Source organism: Phyllobates terribilis, unplaced genomic scaffold, assembly GCF_046119375.1.
Source record: "Phyllobates terribilis strain yellow unplaced genomic scaffold, ASM4611937v1 Scaffold_1__5_contigs__length_1240528914, whole genome shotgun sequence".
In the NCBI taxonomy this organism is placed as follows: domain Eukaryota; kingdom Metazoa; phylum Chordata; class Amphibia; order Anura; family Dendrobatidae; genus Phyllobates; species Phyllobates terribilis.
The window spans coordinates 676,048,259-676,065,972 of NW_027362761.1; positions in this window are offsets into that span (position 1 = coordinate 676,048,259).

A 17,714-nucleotide genomic window follows, 5' to 3' on the forward strand; every position below is an offset into this window, starting at 1 on the left:
ATTCCGAGAACAATGGAAGAGTTCCAAAAGCATTATTAAACATCAGTAGAATTCCGAGAACAATGGAAGAGTTCCAAAGCATTTTTAAACTTCAGCAGAATTCCGAGAACAATGGAAGTGTTCCAAAGCAATTTTAAACTTCAGCAGAATTCCGAGAAAAATGGAAGAGTTTCAAAGCATTGTAAAACTTCAGCGGAATTCCGAGAACAATGGAAGAGTTCCAAAGCATGGCTAAACTTCAGCGGAATTCCGAGAACAATGAAAGAGTTCCAAAAGCATTTTTAAACTTAAGCGGCATTCCGAGAACAATGGAGGAGTTCCAAAGCATTGTTAAACATTAGCGGAATTCCAAGAACAATGGAAGAGTTCTAAAGCATTGTTAAACATCAGCGGAATTCCGAGAACAATGGAAGAGTTCCCAAGCATTTTTAAACTTCAGCAGAACTCCCAGAACATAGGAAGAGTTCCAAAGCATTTCTAAACTTCAGCTGAATTCCCAGAACATTGGAAAAGTTCCAAAGCATTTTTAAACTTCAGCAGAATTCCGAGAACAATGGAGGAGTTCCAAAGCATTTTTAAACTTTAGCGGAATTCTGAGAAAAATTGAAGAGTTCCAAAGCATTTTTAAGCTTCAGCAGAATTCTGAGAATTACGGAAGAGTTCCAAAGCATTGTTAAACTTCAGCAGAATTCTGAGAACAAGGGAAGATTTCTAAAGCGTTTTTGAACTTCAGCGGAATTCCGAGAACAATGGAAGAGTTCTAAAAGCATTATTAAACATCAGCAGAATTCCGAGAACAATGGAAGAGTTCCAAAGCATTGTTAAATATTAGCGGAATTCCGAGAACAATGGAATGGTTCCAAAGCTTTTTTAAACTTCAGCAGAATTCCGAGAACAATGGAAGAATTCCAAAGCATTTTTAAACTTTAGCGGAATTCCGAGAACAATGGAAGAGTTCCAAAGCATTGTTAAACAGTAGCAGAATTCCGAGAACAATGGAAGAGTTCCAAAAGCATTATTAAACATCAGCGGAATTCCGAGAACAATGGAAGAGTTCCAAAACATTGTTAAATATTAGCGGAATTCCGAGAACAATGGAATCGTTCCAAAGCTTTTTTAAACTTCAGCAGAATTCCGAGAACAATGGAAGAGTTCCAAAGCATTTTTAAACATCAGCGTATTTCCGAGAACAATGGAAGAGTTCCAAAGCATTTTTAAACTTTAGCAGAATTCCGAGAAAAATGGAAGAGTTCCAAAGCATTGTAAAACTTCAGCGGAATTCTGAGAACAATGGAAGAGTTCCAAAGCATTTTTAAACATTAGCGGAATTCCAAGAACAATGGAAGAGTTCCATGGAATTTTTAAATTTCCGCAGAATTGCGAGAACAACAGAAGAGATCCAAAGCATTTTTAAACATCAGCGGAATTCCGAGAACAATGGAAGAGTCCCAAATCTTTTTTAAACAACAGCAGAATTCCGAGAACAATGGAAGAGTTCCAAAGCATTTTTAAACTTTAGCAGAATTCCGAGAAAAATGGAAGAGTTCCAAAGCATTGTAAAACTTCAGCGGAATTCTGAGAACAATGGAAGAGTTCCAAAGCATTGTTAAATATTAGCGGAATTCCGAGAACAATGGAATGGTTCCAAAGCTTTTTTAAACTTCAGCAGAATTCCGAGAACAATGGAAGAGTTCCAAAGCATTTTTAAACTTCAGCGGAATTCCGAGAACAATGGAAGAGTTCCAAAGCATTGTTAAACAGTAGCGGAATTCCGAGAACAATGGAAGAGTTCCAAAAGCATTATTAAACATCAGCGGAATTCCGAGAACAATTGAAGAGTTCCAAAGCATTGTTAAATATTAGCGGAATTCCGAGAACAATGGAATGGTTCCAAAGCTTTTTTAAAATTCAGCAGAATTCCGAGAACAATGGAAGAGTTCCAAAAGCATTATTAAACATCAGCGGAATTCCGAGAACAATGGAAGAGTTCCAAAGCATTGTTAAACATTAGCACAATTCCGAGAACAATGGATGAGTTCCAAAAGCATTATTAAACATCAACGGAATTCCAAGAACAATGGAAGAGTTCCAAAGCTTTTTTAAACTTCATCAGAATTCCGAGTACTATGAAAGACTTTCAAAGCATTTATAAACTTTTGCGGAATTCCGAGAACAATGGAAGAGTTCCAAAGCATTGCTAAACTTTAGCGAAATGCGAAAACAATGGAAGAGTTCCAAAGCATTGTTAAACATCAGCGTATTTCCGAGAACAATGGAAGAGTTCCAAAGCATTTTTAAACATTAGCGGATTTCCAAGAACAATGGAAGAGTTCCACAGAATTTTTAAATTTCCGCAGAATTCCGAGAACAGTGGAAGAGTTCCAAAGCATTTTTAAACTTTAGCAGAATTCCGAGAAAAATGGAAGAGTTCCAAAGCATTGTAAAACTTAAGCGGAATTCTGAGAACAATGGAAGAGTTCCAATGCATTTTTAAACTACAGCAGAATTCCGAGAGCAATGGAAGAGTTCCAAAGCATTTTTAAACTTCAGCAGAATTCCCAGAACAATGAAAGAGTTCCAAAGCATTGTTAAACATTAGCGGAATTCCAAGAACAATGGAAGAGTTCTAAAGCATTGTTAAACATCAGCGGAATTTCAAGAACAATGGAATAGTTCCCAAGCATTTTTAAACTTCAGCAGAACTCCCAGAACATAGGAATAGTTCCAAAGCATTTTTAAACTTCAGCTGAGTTCCCAGAACATTGGAAGAGTTCCAAAGCATTTTTAAACTTCAGCAGAATTCCGAAAACAATGGAGGAGTTCCAAAGCATTTTTAAACTTTAGCGGAATTCTGAGAAAAATTGAAGAGTTCTAAAGCATTTTTAAGCTTCATTGGAATTCTGAGAACAATGGAAGAGTAACAAAGCATTTTTAAACTTCAGCAGAATTCTGAGAATTATGGAAGAGTTCCAAAGCATTGTTAAACTTCAGCAGAATTCCGAGATCAAGGGAAGATTTCTAAAGCGTTTTTGAACTTTAGCAGAATTCTGAGAACAATGAAAGAGTTCCAAAAGCATTATTAAACATCAACAGAATTCCGAGAACAATGGAAGAGTTCCATAGGTTTGATAAACATCAGCGGAATTCCGAGAACAATGGAAGAATTCCAAAGCATTTTTAAACTTCAGCAGAATTCCAAGCACAATGGAAGAGTTCCAAAAGCATTATTAAACATCAACAGAATTCCGAGAACAATGGATGAGTTCCAAAGCATTGTTAAACATTAGCGGAATTTCGAGAACAATGGAAGAGTTCTAAAAGTATTATTAAACATCAGCGGAATTCCAAGAACAATGGAAGAGTTCCAAAGCATTGTTAAATATTAGCGGAATTCCGAGAACAATGGAATAGTTCCAAAGCTTTTTTTAACTTCAGCAGAATTCCGAGAACAATGGAAGAGTTCCAAAGCATTTTTAAACTTCAGCGGAATTCCGAGAACAATGGAAGAGTTCCAAAGCATGACTAAACTTCAGTGTAATTCCAAGAACAATGAAAGAGTTCCAAAGCATTTTTAAACTACAGCGGAATTCCGAGAACAATGGAAGAGTTCCAAAGCATTGTTAAACATTAGCGGAATTCCGAGAACAATGGAAGAGTTCCAAAGCATTTTTAAGCTTCATTGGAATTCGGAGAAAAATGGAATTTTCCAAAGCAATTTTAAACTTCAGCAGAATTCCCGGAACAATGGAAGAGTTCCAAAGCTTTTTAAACTTCAGCAGAATTTCAAGAAAAATGGAAGAGTTCCAAAGCATTGTTAAACATCAGCGGAATACCGAGAACAATGGAAGAGTTCCAAAGCATTTTTAAACTTCAGCAGAAATTCGAGAAAAATGAAAGAGTTCCAAAGCATTGTAAAACTTCAGCGGAATTCCGAGAACAATGGAAGAGTTCCAATGCATTTTTAAACTATAGCGGAATTCCGAGAACAATGGAAGAGTTCCAAAGCATTGTTAAACATCAGCGGAGTTCCGAGAACAATGGAATAGTTCTAAAGCATTGTTAAACATCAGCGGAATTCCGAGAACAATGGAAGAGTATCAAAGCATTTTTAAACTTCAGCAGAACTCCCAGAACATAGGAAGAGCTCCAAAGCATTTTTAAACTTCAGCCGAATTCCTAGAACAATGGAAGAGTTCCAAAGCATTTTTAAACTTCAGCAGAATTCCGAGAACAATGGAAGAGTTCCAATGCATTTTTAAACTTCAGCAGAATTCCGAGAACAATGGAGGAGTTCCAAAGCATTTTTAAACTTTAGCGGAATTCTGAGAAAAATTGAAGAGTTCCAAAGCATTGTAAAACTTAAGCGGAATTCCGAGAACAATGGAAGAGTTAAAAAGCATTGTTAATCATCAGCTGAATTCCGAGAACAATGGAAGAGTTTTAAGCATTGTTAAACATCAGCGGAATTCCGAGAACAATGGAAGAGTTCCCAAGCAATTTTAAACTTCAGCAGAACTCCCAGAACATAGGAAGTGTTCCAAAGCATTTTTAAACTTCAGCAGAATTCCCAGAACAATGAAAGAGTTTCAAAGCATTGTTAAACTTCAGCGGAATTCCGAGAACAATGGAAGAGTTCCAATGCATTTTTAAACTACATCGGAATTCCGAGAACAATGGAAGAGTTCCAAAGCATTGTTAAACTTTAGCGGAAATCCAAGAACAATGGGAGAGTTCCAAAAGCATTGTTAAACATCAGCGGAATTCCGAGAACAAAGGAAGAGTCCCAAATCTTTTTTAAACTACCGCGGAATTCCGAGAACAATGGAAGAGTTCCAAACCATTTTTAAACTTCAGTGGAATTCTGAGAACAATGGTAGAGTTCTAAAGCATTTTTCAACTTCAGCGGAATTCTGAGAACAATGAAAGAGTTCCAAAAGCATTGTTGAACAGAAGTGGTATTCCGAGAACAATGGAAGAGTTCCAAAAGCATTATTAAACATCAGTAGAATTCCGAGAACAATGGAAGAGTTCCAAAGCATTTTTAAACTTCAGCAGAATTCCGAGAACAATGGAAGTGTTCTAAAGCATTTTTAAACTTCAGCAGAATTCCGAGAAAAATGGAAGAGTTTCAAAGCATTGTAAAACTTCAGCAGAATTCCGAGAACAATGGAAGAGTTCCAAAGCATGGCTAAACTTCAGCGGAGTTACGAGAACAATGAAAGAGTTCCAAAAGCATTTTTAAACTTCAGCGGCATTCCGAGAACAATGGAGGAGTTCCAAAGCATTGTTAAACATCAGCGGAATTCTGAGAACAATGGAATAGTTCCAAAAGCATTATTAAACATCAGTGAAATTCCGAGAACAATGGAAGAGTTCCCAAGCATTTTTAAACTTCAGCAGAACTCCCAGAACATAGGAAGAGTTCCAAAGCATTTCTAAACTTCAGCTGAATTCCCAGAACATTGTAAGAGTTCCAAAGCATTTTGAAACTTCAGCAGAATTCCGAGAACAATGGAGGAGTTCCAAAGCATTTTTAAACTTTAGCGGAATTCTGAGAAAAATTGAAGAGTTCCAAAGCATTTTTAAGCTTCATTGGAATTCTGAGAACAATAGAAGAGTACCATAGCATTTTTAAACTTCAGCAGAATTCTGAGAATTACGGAAGAGTTCCAAAGCATTGTTAAACTTCAGCAGAATTCCGAGAACTAAGGAAGATTTCTAAAGCGTTTTTGAACTTCAGCAGAATTCCGAGAACAATGAAAGAGTTCCAAAAGCATTATTAAACATTAACAGAATTACGAGAAGAATGGAAGAGTTCCATAGGTTTGATAAACATCAGCGGAATTCCGAGAACAATGGAAGAGTTCCAAAGCATTTTTAAACTTCAGCAGAATTCCAAGCACAATGGAAGAGTTCCAAAAGCATTATTAAACATCAACAGAATTACAAGAACAATGGATGAGTTCCAAAGCATTGTTAAACATTAGCGGAATTCCGAGAACAATGGAAGAGTTCTAAAAGCATTATTAAACATCAGCGGAATTCCGAGAACAATGGAAGAGTTCCAAAGCATTGTTAAATATTAGCGGAATTCCGAGAACAATGGAATGGTTCCAAAGCTTTTTTAAACTTCAGCAGAATTCCGAGAACAATGGAAGAGTTCCAAAGCATTTTTAAACTTCAGCGGAATTCCGAGAACAATGGAAGAGTTCCAAAGCATTGTTAAACCGTAGCGGAATTCCAAGAACAATGGAAGAGTTCCAAAAGCATTATTAAACATCAGCGGAATTCCGAGAACAATGGAAGAGTTCCAAAGCATTGTTAAATATTAGCGGAATTCCGAGAACAATGGAAGAGTTCCAAAGCATTTTTAAACTTCAGCGGAATTCCGAGAACAATGGAAGAGTTCCAAAGATTTGTTAAACAGTAGCGGAATTCCGAGAACAATGGAAGAGTTCCAAAAGCATTATTAAACATCAGCGGAATTCCGAGAACAATGGAAGAGTTCCAAAGCTTTTTTAAACTTCATCAGAATTCCGAGAACAATGAAAGAGTTTCAAAGCATTTATAAACTTTTGCGGAATTCCGAGAACAATGGAAGAGTTCCAAAGCATTGCTAAAATTTAGCGGAAATCCGAAAAAAATGGAAGAGTTCCAAAGCATTGTTAAACATCAGCGTATTTCCGAGAACAATGGAAGAGTTCCAAAGCATTTTTAAACATTAGCGGAATTCCAAGAACAGTGGAAGAGTTCCACAGAAATTTTAAATTTCCGCAGAATTCCGAGAACAACGGAAGAGATCCAAAGCATTTTTAAACATCAGCGGAATTCCGAGAACAATGGAAGAGTCCCAAATCTTTTTTAAACAACAGCAGAATTCCGAGAACAATGGAAGAGTTCCAAAGCATTTTTAAACTTCAGCAGAATTCCCAGAACAATGAAAGAGTTCCAAAGCATTGTTAAACATTAGCGGAATTCCAAGAACAATGGAAGAGTTCTAAAGCATTGTTAAACATCAGCGGAATTTCGAGAACAATGGAAGAGTTCCCAAGCATTTTTAAACTTTAGCAGAACTCCCAGAACATAGGAATAGTTCCAAAGCTTTTTTAAACTTCAGCTGAATTCCCAGAACATTGGAAGAGTTCCAAAGCATTTTTAAACTTCAGCAGAATTCCGAAAACAATGGAGGAGTTCCAAAGCATTTTTAAACTTTAGCGGAATTCTGAGAAAAATTGAAGATTTCCAAAGCATTTTTAAGCTTCATTGGAATTCTGAGAACAATGGAAGAGTACCAAAGCATTTTTAAACTTCAGCAGAATTCTGAGAATTATGGAAGAGTTCCAAAGCATTGTTAAACTTCAGCAGAATTCCGAGATCAAGGGAAGATTTCTAAAGCGTTTTTGAACTTCAGCAGAATTCCGAGAACAATGAAAGAGTTCCAAAAGCATTATTAAACATCAACAGAATTCCGAGAACAATGGAAGAGTTCCATAGGTTTGATAAACATCAGCGGAATTCCGAGAACAATGGAAGAGTTCCAAAGCATTTTTAAACTTCAGCAGAATTCCAAGCACAATGGAAGAGTTCCAAAAGCATTATTAAACATCAACAGAATTCCGAGAACAATGGATGAGTTCCAAAGCATTGTAAAACTTCAGCGGAATTCCGAGAACAATGGAAGAGTTCCAATGCATTTTTAAACTACAGCGGAATTCCGAGAACAATGGAAGAGTTCCAAAGCATTGTTAAACATCAGCGGAGTTCCGAGAACAATGGAATAGTTCTAAAGCATTGTTAAACATCAGCAGAATTCCGAGAACAATGGAAGAGTTCCAAAGCATTTTTAAACTTCAGCAGAACTCCCTGAACATAGGAAGAGCTCCAAAGCATTTTTAAACTTCAACCGAATTCCTAGAACAATGGAAGAGTTCCAAAGCATTTTTAAACTTCAGCAGAATTCCGAGAACAATGGAAGAGTTCCAAAGCATTTTTAAACTTCAGCAGAATTCCGAGAACAATGGAGGAGTTCCAAAGCATTTTTTAACTTTAGCGGAATTCTGAGAAAAATTGAAGAGTTCCAAAGCATTTTTTAGCTTCATTGGAATTCTGCGAATAATGGAAGAGTTCCAAAGCATTGTTAAACTTCAGCAGAATTCCTAGAACAAGGGAAGATTTCTAAAGCGTTTTTAAACTTCAGCAGAATTCCGAGAACAATGGAAGAGTTCCAAAAGCATTATTAAACATCAACAGAATTCCGAAAACAATGGAAGAGTTCCATAGGTTTGATAAACATCAGCAGAATTCCGAGAAGACTGGAAGAGTTCCAAAAGCATTATTAAACATCAGCGGAATTCCGAGAACAATGGAAGAGTTCCAAAGCATTGTTAAATATTAGCGGAATTCTGAGAACAATGGAATAGTTCCAAAGCTTTTTTAAACTTCAGCAGAATTCCGAGAACAATGCAAGAGTTCCAAAGCATTTTTAAACTTCAGGGGAATTCCAAGAACAATGAAAGAGTTCCAAAGCATTTTCAAAACTACAGCAGAATTCCGAGAGCAATGGAAGAGTTCCAAAGCATTGATAAACATCAGCGGAATTCTGAGAACAATGGAAAAGTTCTAAAGCATTGTTAAACATCAGCGGAATTCAGAGAACAATGGAAGAGTTCCAAAGCATGGCTAAATTTCAGCGGAATTCCGATAACAATGAGAGAGTTCCAAAGCATTTTTAAACTACAGCGGAATTCCAAGAACAATGGAAGAGATCCAAAGCATTGTTAAATAACAGCGGAATTCCGAGAACAATGGAAGAGTTCCAATGCATTTTTAAACTACAGCAGAATTCCGAGAACAATGGAAGAGTTCAAAAGCATTGTTAATCATCAGCGGAATTCCGAGAACAATGGAAGAGTTTTAAGCATTGTTAAACATCAGCGGAATTCCGAGAACAATGGAAGAGTGCCCAAGCAATTTTAAACTTCAGCAGAACTCCCAGAACAATGTAAGAGTTTCAAAGCATTGTTAAACTTCAGCGGAATTCCGAGAACTATGGAAGAGTTCCAATGCATTTTTAAACTACATCGGAATTCCGAGAACAATGGAAGAGTTCCAAAGCATTGTTAAACTTTAGCGGAAATCCAAGAACAATGGGAGAGTTCCAAAAGCATTGTTAAACATCAGCGGAATTCCGAGAACAAAGGAAGAGTCCCAAATCTTTTTTAAACTACAGCGGAATTCCGAGAACAATGGAAGAGTTCCAAACCAATTTTAAACTTCAGTGGAATTGTGAGAACAATGGTAGAGTTCTAAAGCATTTTTCAACTTCAGCGGAATTCTGAGAACAATGAAAGAGTTCCAAAAGCATTGTTGAACATACGCGGTATTCCGAGAACAAGGGAAGAGTTCCAAAAGCATTATTAAACATCAGTAGAATTCCGAGAACAATGGAAGAGTTCCAAAGCATTTTTAAACTTCAGCAGAATTCCGAGAACAATGGAAGTGTTCCAAAGCATTTTTAAACTTCAGCAGAATTCCGAGAAAAATGGAAGAGTTTCAAAGCATTGTAAAACTTCAGCGGAATTCCGAGAACAATGGAAGAGTTCCAAAGCATGGCTAAACTTCAGCGGAGTTTCGAGAACAATGAAAGAGTTCCAAAAGCATTTTTAAACTTCAGCGGCATTCCGAGAACAATGGAGGAGTTCCAAAGCATTGTTAAACATCAGCGGAATTCCCAGAACATTGGAAGAGTTCCAAAGCATTTTTTAACTTCAGCAGAATTCCGAGAACAATGGAGGAGTTCCAAAGCATTTTTAAACTTTAGCGGAATTCTGAGAAAAATTGAAGAGTTCTAAAGCATTTTTAAGCATCATTGGAATTCTGAGAACAATAGAAGAGTACCAAAGCAATTTTAAACTTCAGCAGAATTCTGAGAATTACGGAAGAGTTCCAAAGCATTGTTAAACTTCAACAGAATTCCGAGAACAAGGGAAGATTTCTAAATCGTTTTTGAACTTCAGCAGAATTCCGAGAACAATGAAAGAGTTTCAAAAGCATTATTAAACATCAACAGAATTACGAGAACAATGGATGAGTTCCAAAGCATTGTTAAACATTAGCGGAATTCCGAGAACAATGGAAGAGTTCTAAAAGCATTATTAAACATCAGCGGAATTCCGAGAACAATGGAAGAGTTCCAAAGCATTTTTAAACTTTAGCGGAATTCTGAGAAAAATTGAAGAGTTCTAAAGCATTTTTAAGCATCATTGGAATTCTGAGAACAATAGAAGAGTACCAAAGCAATTTTAAACTTCAGCAGAATTCTGAGAATTACGAAAGAGTTCCAAAGCATTGTTAAACTTCAACAGAATTCCGAGAACAAGGGAAGATTTCTAAATCGTTTTTGAACTTCAGCAGAATTCCGAGAACAATGAAAGAGTTTCAAAAGCATTATTAAACATCAACAGGATTACGAGAACAATGGATGAGTTCCAAAGCATTGTTAAACATTAGCGGAATTCCGAGAACAATGGAAGAGTTCTAAAAGCATTATTAAACATCAGCGGAATTCCGAGAACAATGGAAGAGTTCCAAAGCATTGTTAAATATTAGCGGAATTCCGAGAACAATGGAATGGTTCCAAAGCTTTTTTAAACTTCAGCAGAATTCCGAGAACAATGGAAGAGTTTCAAAGCATTTTTAAACTTCAGCGGAATTCCGAGAACAATGGAAGAGTTCCAAAGCATTGTTAAACAGTAGCGGAATTCCGAGAACAATGGAAGAGTTCCAAAAGCATTATTAAACATCAGCGGAATTCCGAGAACAATGGAAGAGTTCCAAAGCATTGTTAAACATTAGCACAATTCCGAGAACAATGGATGAGTTCCAAAAGCATTATTAAACATCAACGGAATTCCAAGAACAATGGAAGAGATCCAAAGCATTGTTAAATAACAGCGGAATTCCGAGAACAATGGAAGAGTTCCAAAGCATTGTTAATCATCAGCAGAATTCCGAGAAAAATGGAAGAGTTTTAAGCATTGTTAAACATCAGCGGAATTCCGAGAACAATGGAAGAGTTCCCAAGCAATTTTAAACTTCAGCAGAACTCCCAGAACATAGGAAGAGTTCCAAAGCATTTTTAAACTTCAGCAGAATTCCCAGAACAATGTAAGAGTTTCAAAGCATTGTTAAACTTCATCAGAATTCCGAGAACAATGAAAGAGTTCCAAAGCATTTTCAAACTACAGCAGAATTCCGAGAGCAATGGAAGAGTTCCAAAGCATTGATAAACATCAGCGGAATTCTGAGAACAATGGAAAAGTTCTAAAGCATTGTTAAACATCAGCGGAATTCAGAGAACAATGGAAGAGTTCCAAAGCATGGTTAAATTTCAGCGGAATTCCGAGAACAATGGAAGAGTTCCAATGCATTTTTAAACTACAGCGGAATTCCGAGAACAATGGAAGAGTTCCAAAGCATTGTTAAACATCAGCGGAGTTCCGAGAACAATGGAATAGTTCTAAAGCATTGTTAAACATCAGCAGAATTCCGAGAACAATGGAATAGTTCTAAAGCATTTTTAAACTTCAACCGAATTCCTAGAACAATGGAAGAGTTCCAAAGCATTTTTAAACTTCAGCAGAATTCCGAGAACAATGGAAGAGTTCCAAAGCATTTTTAAACTTCAGCAGAATTCCGAGAACAATGGAGGAGTTCCAAAGCATTTTTTAACTTTAGCGGAATTCTGAGAAAAATTGAAGAGTTCCAAAGCATTTTTTAGCTTCATTGGAATTCTGCGAATAATGGAAGAGTTCCAAAGCATTGTTAAACTTCAGCAGAATTCCTAGAACAAGGGAAGATTTCTAAAGCGTTTTTAAACTTCAGCAGAATTCCGAGAACAATGGAAGAGTTCCAAAAGCATTATTAAACATCAACAGAATTCCGAAAACAATGGAAGAGTTCCATAGGTTTGATAAACATCAGCAGAATTCCGAGAAGACTGGAAGAGTTCCAAAAGCATTATTAAACATCAGCGGAATTCCGAGAACAATGGAAGAGTTCCAAAGCATTGTTAAATATTAGCGGAATTCTGAGAACAATGGAATAGTTCCAAAGCTTTTTTAAACTTCAGCAGAATTCCGAGAACAATGCAAGAGTTCCAAAGCATTTTTAAACTTCAGGGGAATTCCAAGAACAATGAAAGAGTTCCAAAGCATTTTCAAAACTACAGCAGAATTCCGAGAGCAATGGAAGAGTTCCAAAGCATTGATAAACATCAGCGGAATTCTGAGAACAATGGAAAAGTTCTAAAGCATTGTTAAACATCAGCGGAATTCAGAGAACAATGGAAGAGTTCCAAAGCATGGCTAAATTTCAGCGGAATTCCGATAACAATGAGAGAGTTCCAAAGCATTTTTAAACTACAGCGGAATTCCAAGAACAATGGAAGAGATCCAAAGCATTGTTAAATAACAGCGGAATTCCGAGAACAATGGAAGAGTTCCAATGCATTTTTAAACTACAGCAGAATTCCGAGAACAATGGAAGAGTTCAAAAGCATTGTTAATCATCAGCGGAATTCCGAGAACAATGGAAGAGTTTTAAGCATTGTTAAACATCAGCGGAATTCCGAGAACAATGGAAGAGTGCCCAAGCAATTTTAAACTTCAGCAGAACTCCCAGAACAATGTAAGAGTTTCAAAGCATTGTTAAACTTCAGCGGAATTCCGAGAACTATGGAAGAGTTCCAATGCATTTTTAAACTACATCGGAATTCCGAGAACAATGGAAGAGTTCCAAAGCATTGTTAAACTTTAGCGGAAATCCAAGAACAATGGGAGAGTTCCAAAAGCATTGTTAAACATCAGAGGAATTCCGAGAACAAAGGAAGAGTCCCAAATCTTTTTTAAACTACAGCGGAATTCCGAGAACAATGGAAGAGTTCCAAACCAATTTTAAACTTCAGTGGAATTGTGAGAACAATGGTAGAGTTCTAAAGCATTTTTCAACTTCAGCGGAATTCTGAGAACAATGAAAGAGTTCCAAAAGCATTGTTGAACATAAGCGGTATTCCGAGAACAAGGGAAGAGTTCCAAAAGCATTATTAAACATCAGTAGAATTCCGAGAACAATGGAAGAGTTCCAAAGCATTTTTAAACTTCAGCAGAATTCCGAGAACAATGGAAGTGTTCCAAAGCATTTTTAAACTTCAGCAGAATTCCGAGAAAAATGGAAGAGTTTCAAAGCATTGTAAAACTTCAGCGGAATTCCGAGAACAATGGAAGAGTTCCAAAGCATGGCTAAACTTCAGCGGAGTTTCGAGAACAATGAAAGAGTTCCAAAAGCATTTTTAAACTTCAGCGGCATTCCGAGAACAATGGAGGAGTTCCAAAGCATTGTTAAACATCAGCGGAATTCCCAGAACATTGGAAGAGTTCCAAAGCATTTTTTAACTTCAGCAGAATTCCGAGAACAATGGAGGAGTTCCAAAGCATTTTTAAACTTTAGCGGAATTCTGAGAAAAATTGAAGAGTTCTAAAGCATTTTTAAGCATCATTGGAATTCTGAGAACAATAGAAGAGTACCAAAGCAATTTTAAACTTCAGCAGAATTCTGAGAATTACGGAAGAGTTCCAAAGCATTGTTAAACTTCAACAGAATTCCGAGAACAAGGGAAGATTTCTAAATCGTTTTTGAACTTCAGCAGAATTCCGAGAACAATGAAAGAGTTTCAAAAGCATTATTAAACATCAACAGAATTACGAGAACAATGGATGAGTTCCAAAGCATTGTTAAACATTAGCGGAATTCCGAGAACAATGGAAGAGTTCTAAAAGCATTATTAAACATCAGCGGAATTCCGAGAACAATGGAAGAGTTCCAAAGCATTTTTAAACTTTAGCGGAATTCTGAGAAAAATTGAAGAGTTCTAAAGCATTTTTAAGCATCATTGGAATTCTGAGAACAATAGAAGAGTACCAAAGCAATTTTAAACTTCAGCAGAATTCTGAGAATTACGAAAGAGTTCCAAAGCATTGTTAAACTTCAACAGAATTCCGAGAACAAGGGAAGATTTCTAAATCGTTTTTGAACTTCAGCAGAATTCCGAGAACAATGAAAGAGTTTCAAAAGCATTATTAAACATCAACAGGATTACGAGAACAATGGATGAGTTCCAAAGCATTGTTAAACATTAGCGGAATTCCGAGAACAATGGAAGAGTTCTAAAAGCATTATTAAACATCAGCGGAATTCCGAGAACAATGGAAGAGTTCCAAAGCATTGTTAAATATTAGCGGAATTCCGAGAACAATGGAATGGTTCCAAAGCTTTTTTAAACTTCAGCAGAATTCCGAGAACAATGGAAGAGTTTCAAAGCATTTTTAAACTTCAGCGGAATTCCGAGAACAATGGAAGAGTTCCAAAGCATTGTTAAACAGTAGCGGAATTCCGAGAACAATGGAAGAGTTCCAAAAGCATTATTAAACATCAGCGGAATTCCGAGAACAATGGAAGAGTTCCAAAGCATTGTTAAACATTAGCACAATTCCGAGAACAATGGATGAGTTCCAAAAGCATTATTAAACATCAACGGAATTCCAAGAACAATGGAAGAGATCCAAAGCATTGTTAAATAACAGCGGAATTCCGAGAACAATGGAAGAGTTCCAAAGCATTGTTAATCATCAGCAGAATTCCGAGAAAAATGGAAGAGTTTTAAGCATTGTTAAACATCAGCGGAATTCCGAGAACAATGGAAGAGTTCCCAAGCAATTTTAAACTTCAGCAGAACTCCCAGAACATAGGAAGAGTTCCAAAGCATTTTTAAACTTCAGCAGAATTCCCAGAACAATGTAAGAGTTTCAAAGCATTGTTAAACTTCATCAGAATTCCGAGAACAATGAAAGAGTTCCAAAGCATTTTCAAACTACAGCAGAATTCCGAGAGCAATGGAAGAGTTCCAAAGCATTGATAAACATCAGCGGAATTCTGAGAACAATGGAAAAGTTCTAAAGCATTGTTAAACATCAGCGGAATTTAGAGAACAATGGAAGAGTTCCAAAGCATGGTTAAATTTCAGCGGAATTCCGATAACAATGAGAGAGTTCCAAAGCATTTTTAAACTACAGCAGAATTCCAAGAACAATGGAAGAGATCCAAAGCATTGTTAAATAACAGCGGAATTCCGAGAACAATGGAAGAGTTCCAAAGCATTTTTAAACTTCAGCAGAATTCCGAGAAAAATGGAAGAGTTCCAAAGCATTGTAAAACTTAAGCGGAATTCCGAGAACAATGGAAGAGTTCCAAAGCATTTTTAAACTTCAGCGGAATTCCGAGAACAATGGAAGAGTTCCAAAGATTTGTTAAACAGTAGCGGAATTCCGAGAACAATGGAAGAGTTCCAAAAGCATTATTAAACATCAACAGAATTCCGAAAACAATGGAAGAGTTCCATAGGTTTGATAAACATCAGCAGAATTCCGAGAAGACTGGAAGAGTTCCAAAAGCATTATTAAACATCAGCGGAATTCCGAGAACAATGGAAGAGTTCCAAAGCATTGTTAAATATTAGCGGAATTCTGAGAACAATGGAATAGTTCCAAAGCTTTTTTAAACTTCAGCAGAATTCCGAGAACAATGCAAGAGTTCCAAAGCATTTTTAAACTTCAGGGGAATTCCAAGAACAATGAAAGAGTTCCAAAGCATTTTCAAAACTACAGCAGAATTCCGAGAGCAATGGAAGAGTTCCAAAGCATTGATAAACATCAGCGGAATTCTGAGAACAATGGAAAAGTTCTAAAGCATTGTTAAACATCAGCGGAATTCAGAGAACAATGGAAGAGTTCCGAAGCATGGCTAAATTTCAGCGGAATTCCGATAACAATGAGAGAGTTCCAAAGCATTTTTAAACTACAGCGGAATTCCAAGAACAATGGAAGAGATCCAAAGCATTGTTAAATAACAGCGGAATTCCGAGAACAATGGAAGAGTTCCAATGCATTTTTAAACTACAGCAGAATTCCGAGAACAATGGAAGAGTTCAAAAGCATTGTTAATCATCAGCGGAATTCCGAGAACAATGGAAGAGTTTTAAGCATTGTTAAACATCAGCGGAATTCCGAGAACAATGGAAGAGTGCCCAAGCAATTTTAAACTTCAGCAGAACTCCCAGAACAATGTAAGAGTTTCAAAGCATTGTTAAACTTCAGCGGAATTCCGAGAACTATGGAAGAGTTCCAATGCATTTTTAAACTACATCGGAATTCCGAGAACAATGGAAGAGTTCCAAAGCATTGTTAAACTTTAGCGGAAATCCAAGAACAATGGGAGAGTTCCAAAAGCATTGTTAAACATCAGCGGAATTCCGAGAACAAAGGAAGAGTCCCAAATCTTTTTTAAACTACAGCGGAATTCCGAGAACAATGGAAGAGTTCCAAACCAATTTTAAACTTCAGTGGAATTGTGAGAACAATGGTAGAGTTCTAAAGCATTTTTCAACTTCAGCGGAATTCTGAGAACAATGAAAGAGTTCCAAAAGCATTGTTGAACATAAGCGGTATTCCGAGAACAAGGGAAGAGTTCCAAAAGCATTATTAAACATCAGTAGAATTCCGAGAACAATGGAAGAGTTCCAAAGCATTTTTAAACTTCAGCAGAATTCCGAGAACAATGGAAGTGTTCCAAAGCATTTTTAAACTTCAGCAGAATTCCGAGAAAAATGGAAGAGTTTCAAAGCATTGTAAAACTTCAGCGGAATTCCGAGAACAATGGAAGAGTTCCAAAGCATGGCTAAACTTCAGCGGAGTTTCGAGAACAATGAAAGAGTTCCAAAAGCATTTTTAAACTTCAGCGGCATTCCGAGAACAATGGAGGAGTTCCAAAGCATTGTTAAACATCAGCGGAATTCCCAGAACATTGGAAGAGTTCCAAAGCATTTTTTAACTTCAGCAGAATTCCGAGAACAATGGAGGAGTTCCAAAGCATTTTTAAACTTTAGCGGAATTCTGAAAAAAATTGAAGAGTTCTAAAGCATTTTTAAGCATCATTGGAATTCTGAGAACAATAGAAGAGTACCAAAGCAATTTTAAACTTCAGCAGAATTCTGAGAATTACGGAAGAGTTCCAAAGCATTGTTAAACTTCAACAGAATTCCGAGAACAAGGGAAGATTTCAAAATCGTTTTTGAACTTCAGCAGAATTCCGAGAACAATGAAAGAGTTTCAAAAGCATTATTAAACATCAACAGAATTACGAGAACAATGGATGAGTTCCAAAGCATTGTTAAACATTAGCGGAATTCCGAGAACAATGGAAGAGTTCTAAAAGCATTATTAAACATCAGCGGAATTCCGAGAACAATGGAAGAGTTCAAAAGCATTTTTAAACTTTAGCGGAATTCTGAGAAAAATTGAAGAGTTCTAAAGCATTTTTAAGCATCATTGGAATTCTGAGAACAATAGAAGAGTACCAAAGCAATTTTAAACTTCAGCAGAATTCTGAGAATTACGAAAGAGTTCCAAAGCATTGTTAAACTTCAACAGAATTTTGAGAACAAGGGAAGATTTCTAAATCGTTTTTGAACTTCAGCAGAATTCCGAGAACAATGAAAGAGTTTCAAAAGCATTATTAAACATCAACAGGATTACGAGAACAATGGATGAGTTCCAAAGCATTGTTAAACATTAGCGGAATTCCGAGAACAATGGAAGAGTTCT